Source organism: Macrotis lagotis, chromosome 1 (genome assembly GCF_037893015.1).
Source record: "Macrotis lagotis isolate mMagLag1 chromosome 1, bilby.v1.9.chrom.fasta, whole genome shotgun sequence".
Taxonomy (NCBI): Eukaryota; Metazoa; Chordata; class Mammalia; order Peramelemorphia; family Peramelidae; genus Macrotis; species Macrotis lagotis.
In genome coordinates this window covers 176,896,879-176,906,856 of record NC_133658.1, presented here as the reverse complement: position 1 = coordinate 176,906,856, position 9,978 = coordinate 176,896,879, and the positions used below count along the sequence as shown (strand labels likewise).

Sequence of the window (9,978 nt, the reverse complement as noted above, 5' to 3'; positions counted from 1 at the left end):
CTAGGCCTAACTCTGGTCAGTCTAGCAACTTTCCTACAACATTAGGAAAACAATTAAAATAATTAATCATATTAAAAACAAAAACATCCTAAATATATTGTGAGATTATCTCAAATGCAGGAAAAAAACAATTTTATGCTAAACTCCCTATAAACTATAGGCATAAAAGGACATTTTTAATATCATAAATGTCTATCTAAAACCAAAAAATAATCATCATATACAATAAGGTATGTTGAAAGCTTTTTTGCATTACAAGGATGTCTTGTTTTCCAACTATATTTGATATAATTCCAGAAATACCAAAAAGACGAAAGAAATTAAAGATATAAAGATACGAGTAATATCCTTGTTTGATGATAAAATAAAATCTAGAAAATCAACAAAGCTACTAATTGAGATAATAGGTTCAGCAAAGTTAGTCTTACAAAATAAATTCATAAAATCACAACATTTCTATAAAATAACAATTAAAATCTAGGAAGAAATAAGTACTAATCAAAATGATTACAAAATGCATAAAATATTTGACAATCTACCACATACAAAAAAAATAGATTCAATTATAAAGTGTTCCTGTGAGAAATAAGGAATTACCAAATTATAAAAATATTCAATGCTTGTAACTGAATACTTGGTATATCCATGCCAATATAAAAATTACAGTACCAAGATCAATTTATAGTTTTAATGCAATATATGTCTAACATAGGGATCATTTATATAACTTGTAAACAAAAGGTAAAAAAAGTTGATATGTATAGTACATTTCCAAAGCATTTTATGAATGAACCAAATCATTCTCACCTCACAATAACCTTATGTGGTAGGTGCTAACAGTCTTGTTATATATTTTTTGAATGATAAAACAAAGACTTTACAAGGTTAATTGACTTGCCCTTACACAGCTATGTAACTGTCAGAGGCACAGTAGCAACACCAGTCTTTTTTTTTTTGGTTTTTGCAAGGCAATGGGGTTAAGTGACTTGCCCAAGGTCACACAGCTAGTAATTATTAAGTGTCTGAGACTGGATTTGAACCCAGGTACTCCTGACTCCAGGGCCAGTGCTTTATCCACTGCACCACCTAGCTGCCCCTACACCAGTCTTCTTGATTCAAAATCTTGCACCCTTTTTTTGTTAGCCACATAACAGGAGCTTGCAGAACCTAAAGGGACTGAGTTAGTTCAGATTCCCTAACTCATGGGTTGTGAGACCATGTGGTTAGACTGAGGAAGGTCTTAGGGCCTTCATCAGCTTCCCTCTTTAGAACTCTTCAGGAGTTCTTAACCTTTTTATTCATTCTTTTCTGTACTAGGTACTGTAGAAGTGGAGTCTCCAACTTTAGAAGTTTTCAAGTCCAGGAATGCAAGCCATCCAAATACAGGAATCCAAGAATCCAGGTTAAGTATTGCTGCCATCTATCACGGAGCAGTCATCTGGCATGACCTTCAGCATTGTAACATAGCAAAAGTCGGTAGTGATGTTGCCTTTGGACACAAACTTGATGGGACCAGTTATATGGGGGAGTCTAAACTCTCACCATACCCCACCCTTAGGACTGAGGGGATAAAGGGATTATGCCAAGGTATTTGGGAAAATGCGATTATTATATGAAATAAATATTCCATTGTAAAAGGAATAACCCCTGTCAGATTGTTTAACATCTTGGAGAGGAGAAGAGGAAAGGAAAATTTTGGAAATCTTTATTAAAATTTTGAATTATCTTCATTTATAATTGGAAAAAATAAAATACTATTTGCAAAAATATTGCCTTGTTATATGGTTAAAAAAACAGTTGCTTGTCACTGGCCCCATAAATTGGGGTGAAGGGAGAAGATGGTATTGATGGGGGATTGACCCAATGACAGGGAAAAGAAATACCTCACTCCCTTCCTTGAGATTTCTAAGTGGGGGATAAGAATCTGGAGGAGGAGAAGACTCAATGCCCAGTCCCCTAAGTCCAGCTATGTCAAGGAATGTGACATTTTAAGAGCTATTTTACCAGACTAATCAGGCAGCACATCAATTTCAAGGAAATGACATTTAATCAAATAACAAAGAAAATAGGAAAGTTCACCCCTATAATTTTTAGAGTATTCTCTTTCATAGGTTACACATGAAATAATTACACCATTGTGGGGAAGAAGACTATGGAGGATCAGGAATCATGCCTAGAGAAGCACACCCCTAAATAACTGTGCCCATAGCAGTGTGGCATTGACAGTATCGGTATCTTCTGTGGAGGTTATCTCATTGCTCTCTAGTAGTATCACTGCTCTCTACTATTCTGATTGGGATTTCTGCTCTCTGCAAGAGTCTCTCTAATGAGTTTCCCTCTCCTACCATCTGTTAGTTTTTAAGGTCTATTCTCTATATTGAGTCACTTTGGCAGATGCTAGGATATCTTTTCTGAAGGGTTTATCTCAGGATATTTTATTTTTTTGATATTCAAATTCTAGCCAGCTATATTCAATCAATTAACTAGCAAAACCCTTAAGTTTAATCTTTTGAACTCACTTCTGTTGCCTTTTGGACTTCCATGGTCTCATTTTAAAAAAAATAATTTAAATTACAACCATATTACTACTAGTGCAAATCATTCCTGAGATCTCCACTTTACAAATTTTCAAAAGAGCTAGGTGAAACTTCTGAAGAGTTCTCTCAAACTCTTATCTCCCCTAAAGTTTCATGTAAATCACAGGGGCTTGAGTTAGGTGAAAAACTTTTCTCTTCCCCTAGTATTAAAACCATTGCCTTTCTCTATTTCATCCATTATCTTTGCATACTATTGCCCTTAAGTGAATCTCCTTTTTAGTTGACTTCAAAAGTTTTAGAATTACTTTAAAATATAAAGAGTTTGTTTGGAATTTTCCCTTAGTTTTTCATATGGCTTGCAACTGAGATTGCATCTTGATGATTAAAGAGTTGTCTCAGGAGAAGTTTGCACATTTCTGGAACAAAAGAATGAGTTTATTTAATGTTTTAGTATTTTCTCTGCATGGAGGCAGTATTTTAGAAGTTCATTTATCCAGGCTACATCTTTATCTAGTTTTCTTTAATTCCACAACACAGGCTTTATCCAGTCATGGCCCCTTGTTAATTTCAAACTCTCGTGCTCACTTTTATGAATCTAGTTTTGAATCCAGAGCTCCAGATGTCATTCAATATCCTTGCCAAAGTTGCTAAAATGCTCTAGAGGAATCCAATGCAGTATTCTGCCTTCTTTCAGAAACCAAGGGCACAGCTTCCCCCCCCCCCAAAAAAAAAGATTCTGTTCAATCAAAAAAGAAAAAAAAATGAAATCAAAGGACCAGGTGATTTGAAATAGCCAGAACTGATCTGTTCACTGACTTTTTCACTGCAAATCTGAAGCATAGCTTAGGAGCCAAAATTTTCATTGTGCTTTTAATAACCACATTCAACAAAATTGGATGAAAATTTTTACTTTCAAATCCCAGATGAGAGCAAATTTGAATATACCCTTAGGATGTGTTACCAAGTGACTTGGCTGTCATCACCTGACGACCTAGGATGATACACAGGCATATGGGCTCTGAGACCAGAGGGACAGCATTAGTGCAGTCCATCCTCTTTAACAGGAAACACATGTATAGGGCTTGTGCCTGCCAACACTTTGCTAGCAGCCAGTTTTCAGCTCTGCTCCTTATAGAGTTATCCAGCTGTATAAACACACTTTTATCCACAAGTTGATTATGTGAGCTGCCAACTGATCTATCTTTCTTGGTCTTACAAGGAACTGGCTGTGCAGCCTCAGAGGCTTTACTCATTGGAATAACAATTGTCCAAGGGTGGGTATTTTTTTCCCCTTTCCTTTTCCTTTTACCCCCCCCCCCCACATTATCTAAATGCCCTGAGGTAACATCAGCTTACAGTTTGGATGCCATCCTTTGATCCATTAACAAAAGGAAAAAGGAAAAGGCCAGTTTGGAATAAGAATACCTTAAAATGAGACAAAAAAGCAGGGTCAAAATAGTGAAATGGGCACTAGACTAGAAACCAAGAAGTCTGGGTTCCGTTTCCAATTCTGTCATTAGCCAGTTGTGTGATCTAGGACAAAGTGCTTAACCTCTCTGGAGTTCAATTTCTTCATTTCCAAAATCAAGATAGATTAGATGGTCTTCTGTTTTCTTCCAGTCCCAGCATTCTATGAATAAATAATATATCTCACCATATTAGGTGAGAAAAGTACACATTCCTTTATTCAACAAACACAGTATTGCATAACATTGTAAACGAGAGTCTAAATCTGTGGGCAATGTTTTTACTGAGTCTTCAGATTTTCCTTTCTAAGGAGTCAGATGAATAATTTTTCCCAAGCAGGGTCTTTCTTTCCAGAATTCTAAAACTCTTGATTTTTCTGGGCTTCAGATTTCTCATCTTTAAAATGAGATGGTTAATAAAGTTTGACCTATATAATGCTATAACTGAAATCAAGTAAGATAATATGTGTAAATGTTTAGCACATAGTATGGGCTTAATGATGCTTGTTCCCCTTCTATCTCTCAATGAATTTTATATACATCATCTCTATTTATATAATATATATATGTATATATATATACATATATATGTATATATATATATCTTGGTGTAATCTCTGGTATATTGTTAGATATCTTGGTTTGAAATCTGCTCCTGACACTTGCTGTGTGACCACAGAAACATCACTTGAACTTTATAAAGTGGGATGAATAACACATGTAGAGTTGACTTCCTAGGATCTTGTGAGGCTCAAATGATATATGCAGTGTGTCATTTGACCTTCCAGACCTCAGCTCATCTAAAAATGAGCATAGTAGGACTAGATGACTAGTGAGGTCCTTTTCTGCCCTAAAATCCGACAAGCAAAGATTGCTCTTAAAGCCAATAGAAGCATCAGCCTCAGAATCAGGAGGACCTGAGTTAAAAATTCAGCCTCAGATACTTGAAACTTGCTAGCTATTTCACCCTGGGAAAGTCACTTAATTCTGATTACCTTGCCCCCAGCCCCAAAAAAACCTATAGAGATGTCAGCTATTGGTACTGATTCTCAAAACTTTATAAAGTATGTGCTAGAATAGTAAATTTGGCATTATTATCCTAATTTTACAGATGGAAGAACTAAGACTCAAAGAAACTAAATAACTAGACCATGGTCACATAACTAGTATCAGAGCGAGATCTGAAAACAAAACTTCTGATTTAAGACCTCCAAGTAGATATACAAAAGGCAGATAATATTACACATACTCTTAAGGAATTCCTTTACTGGTCACTTTTCCATTACAAATATTTATCTTTTTATCTACCTATTTAGCTTAAAATAGTTAAGAGATAATTATTTTTTAAAAGTCAAGTAGTTTAAAATTAGATTTTAGAGCTATAAATAATTATACACATTCATAGTAGTCCTATTGCAGGGAACTGTTTATAGGATCATATATAAACCAGAGGCTTCTACACTCACAGTGCCAGCTACCTTCTCCAATTTACTCATGCACATAGGAAAGTATTGATCTCTGTGTTGTCTAAGACAACAGTAATCTTGAGGGCAGATCCTGTTTGCTTCTCTGGGTAATCAGGGGAATTGACAAAACAGTTTTAGGTTAAGTTAGAAGGAAGAATCACTCTGAAACGGAATGACACTAAGGTAGGATGGTTTGCCTTTTTCTAAAAGTGCAGCAAAGAGTCCCCTTCACTCTCTGCCTAATATTTATTTTCATTTTCCTCCTTATTGAAAAAGATTATACAGGAAAGAAAGAAAGAAAGAAAGAAAGAAAGAAAGAAAGAAAGAAAGAAAGAAAGAAAGAAAGAAAGAGAGGAAGGAGGGAGAGAAAAAATAAGAAAGGAAAGAATTTAAAAAGGAAAAGAAAAAAGAGAGAAAGGAAGGAAGGAAGGAAGGAAGGAAGGAAGGAAGGAAGGAAGGAAGGAAGGAAGGAAGGAAGGGATCAGGAAAGGAAATTAAAAAGAAAGAATGAAGTGATCATGCCTAAATTCCTTCAAGTTTCTTTAGGTCCAAGGTGAGCCAGATCCTAACATCAATGCAGAAAATTTCTGTTATTATTGGCTGAGTAGAATATGTATGATCATTGCTTTTTTTACTGAGATGAATATTGCTACAAGTAGGTTTGACAGACAGAAGCACTATGGGTCCAATAAAGCAAGCCCATCATAAATCAGAACATATTTGCCTTGCACAATTTTTCTGGATTGAAAAATAGGCTCAGGTTACATCTAAAACCATTTTTATTTTCCATGAGATTATATGTAACTCCTTTTAATATCAGACTTGGCAGAATATTGGTGAACAAATTGTTAGTTTGTCTTTTGAAAATCATCTGAAAGTGGGTTTTAGTATTAAAATGATCCAAAACCAATACTTTTTCCTACTTTCAAGTGCCTTTTTAACCTGCTCTCAGTAAAACTGGATGAATTTTAAGTTTAATAAATGACAAGTCTTGATCTCCTAAAGAACTGCTCCTTTCAGAACATGCTCTTAACTCATACTTAGTTTTCACTATGAGAATGGATTCTTTGGGTCATACCATTTTTCTTTTCAAAAATAATTTTTTAATGGCTGAGTTGTTTGTTCAAACATTGGCTAGAACACATGTACTTCATTTGATTTTTATGATATTTTTAACCTTACCACAAATAATGTCCAAAACATTAATATTAAACCAAATTAATACCATAGTTAATCCATAAGACATTTGGTTCAAGTTTATAGTTAACTGAATTTTTAACTGTCAATTCTAAAACCATAATAAGAATACAAATAATCAATAAAGACAATGAAATAGTCTTTTGTCAGATGTAAGAATTTTTCAAGTCATCTACAATTTGCCAATGCAGGCTTAAATAGAAGGATGTCTCAGTTGAATAAAAGCCAAATGTGTGGATGATATAATAATAGATTTGCTTGACAGTTAATAAGTTTAAATAGCAGCCTGGTACAGTGGATAGAGACTTAGCTTAAGAGTCAGTCAGACCTAGGTTCTAAGCCTATCTCATATCCAGTAACTGTGACCCTAGGCAAGTCCCTTCTCTGTGTCCTAGGCAATTCTCCAAGACTTTGAGCTAAAGAATCTTCATTTGAAGAGTTTTCCCATACAGGAGATCCCTAAATCAGGAAAAGCTATAGGTTCAGTTCCTATACTTTTATTCACAGTAAGGAGGAGATCGGAAAGGAAGATGGTCGAGTTTTATAAGTAATTATCACCATTTAGTTTAGAAAGGTTGTGGCCTACCCATAGTCACACAGTTATTAAATTAAAGGTGCAGTAATAAGAGTGCTGGCCCTAAAATCTAGAAGGACCCGGGTTCAAATCCTTTATCTGGTACTTAATTAGTTTTGTGGTCATAGACTAGATATTTGAACTCTTTAAGCCTCAATTTTCTCATTGTAAAATGGGAATAGTGGTGACTGTTAAACCTGCCTCAAGAGGAACCATGTCCCCTTGTATAAAACAGAAATATGAGGATCTCCCATACCTAATCTTCCATGTCACTTCTTAGTCTGCCAATTCACTTCTTTTCCAATATGCTTTTACCCTCCCTATCTTTTGCCTGATACATATTTATGTTTGGAAAATTTGCTTCTAATGAACAAATTGCAATTTATCATTGATTAATAATGATAGCATTATTTTTTTTTAATTTTTGCAAGGCATTAGGGTTAAGTGACTTGACCAAGATCACACAGCTAAATAAATATTAAGCACCTGGGGTTGAATTTGAACACAGGTCCTCTTGACTCCAGGATGCCATTCTACTACACCACCTAGCTACCCCTAATGATAGCATTATTAATAATAAGTGGTTGAGTGACCATGGCTAAAAGACATTTAACTTCTTGGGGTCCCAGGTAACTAAGATTATAGGTTAGAGACAAACTGATGACCTATAGGAGTTTTCATATTGGGAATTCTCTATAGAATGAAATTATAACTCTACATTCCCATTACCTACTTTACAGGATAGCTGTGAGAATCAAATGAAATAATTTATTTAAATTAACTTAAAGACACTTTGCCATACTCTAAGTCCTATATATATGCCAGGGATTATTAAAGAGTAGAGTTGGAATTGACACCTAGATGATCTAATTCTAAGTGCTATGCTCTTTCCTTTAGTCCATGTTTTCCCTTCTATCTAAATTTAAAAGAACAGATCCAGTTTCAAAGGGATTTTTAAATTTACAAAAAGATTTCTAGAATCATAGAGCTGCAATGAACCTCAGATCATGTCTAAACTCCTTATTTTACAGATGAGGAAACTGAGATATAGAGAAGTTAAATCACTTACCCTAGTCCATGGAGTTTGTTAGGAATATAACTGGCATTCTCCTAACTCCCAGCCCAGTATTTTTTCAGATTCCCTTTAGTTCACATCACTGATGGTGATGATGGTTTTCATATTGTTAATCTAGTTGCCAAAGAATCTGAGACACAGTCGGCATTTACTGGTTGCTGAAACTATGCTAAGTGCTGGATGGGGATACGGAAAAAAAAAAAGCAAAACAGTCATTGTCCTCAAAGAGCTTACATTCTGAGACAAAAAACTTGAACACATATGCAAGTTGTTGAGGATGATCATGTTCCCTTGTGTAATAAAGAAATATTGAGAATTGACCATACCTCACCTTCTGTGTCACTCCTCAACCTGCCAATTATTTCATTCTCTGATTCACTTTTAACCTCCTTAGCACGAACCTGCTACAGGGATGTGTTTGAATAATTTGTTTCTTATTAATAAATTGCAATTTATTTCTCATAAATTAATCACCTCAAGCATTCAATTTTAAATACTGAATGAATTGGAGTAAACTTTTCCATGGGTGATTATTCATGTCTCTCTATGTTTAAATATATATTAACATAATTGAATATATTATATATATACATGTACAATTTTATTAATGAATGAAAGCAATAATAAAGCAAAGAAATATATAATAATGTACCATATTTTTGACTATGCCAAGCATCACAGCCCAAGTTACCTCAAACCCTCAGTATAACAATAGATAATTCTGTTTCACTTGACTGGAAATGCAGGCTCACACCATTCAATTTATTTCAATTATTGAGTAAAGTCTCATGAGAATATTTTTTTTCATTTTCTTCTCAAATTAAAAAATTGAATAGTCTCTTAGTTAATAGTCTAGATTAATCTTTTCTCTTTTTTACTCTCAAGTAATCACAGGAAATAGTCCTTCCAATATATACTGTACTTGCCACCTTCTCAAAAACTCTTCATAGATTTTTTTTAGGTTTTTGCAAGGCAAATGGGGTTAAGTGACTTGCCCAAGGCCACACAGCTAGGTAATTATTAAGTGTCTGAGACCAGATTTGAACCCCGGGTACTCCTGACTTCAAGGCTAGTGCTTTATCCACTATGCCACCTAGCCACCCCACTTCATAGAATTTTACTTATAACATTACTTTATAACATATTTCTTATGAATGTTTTGACAAGAAAGAATTTTCATATCACCTCTATCTTTTACACAGATTACTCACAAAATCTCATAGATCACAGATAACACACATATGCTTCCTAACTCCCTAGGGATAAGCAATTCATAATAATTTCTCAACTGTTTCAAACTCCCAGCCCAAACTGCTTTTGTCAACATTCTATTTGACTCTTAAAGCTACAGGAACAACATTCACTGTCTCTTTGAGAGAGACATTAAAAACATTCATTCATTTATTTTTGAAATAAATTTTTATTGATTTTCTTTTATCTAAATTTCTTCTAAATACCTCTATTTCTCCTCCCCAAGAAGGATTCTACAAAACAAAAATAATTTTAAGAAAGAAAAAGAGAAAAACCAATTAATAGAACCAATCAATACATCTAAAAAGTCAACAATTTATACAATATGCCATACCTATGGAAATCAGGAATGTTTGTGTGGGCATGCTTTCTCATATCTCTTCTATAGGGCCATGCTTGTTTTTGTACTACA

At 34.4% G+C, this 9,978-nt stretch overlaps 1 long non-coding RNA gene across 1 annotated transcript; it reads right to left on the bottom strand.

Annotated features, from left to right (window-relative positions):
• Nucleotides 1-2,028: 2,028 nt before the first annotated feature.
• LOC141504431 (uncharacterized) lies at nt 2,029-9,614 on the bottom strand. Its single transcript, XR_012473368.1, has 3 exons — nt 9,527-9,614; nt 8,310-8,491; nt 2,029-4,167 (listed from the first exon to the last, which is right to left on the bottom strand). It is a non-coding gene; the product is annotated as an uncharacterized LOC141504431 (long non-coding RNA).
• Between the last annotated feature and the right edge of the window lie 364 nt (nt 9,615-9,978).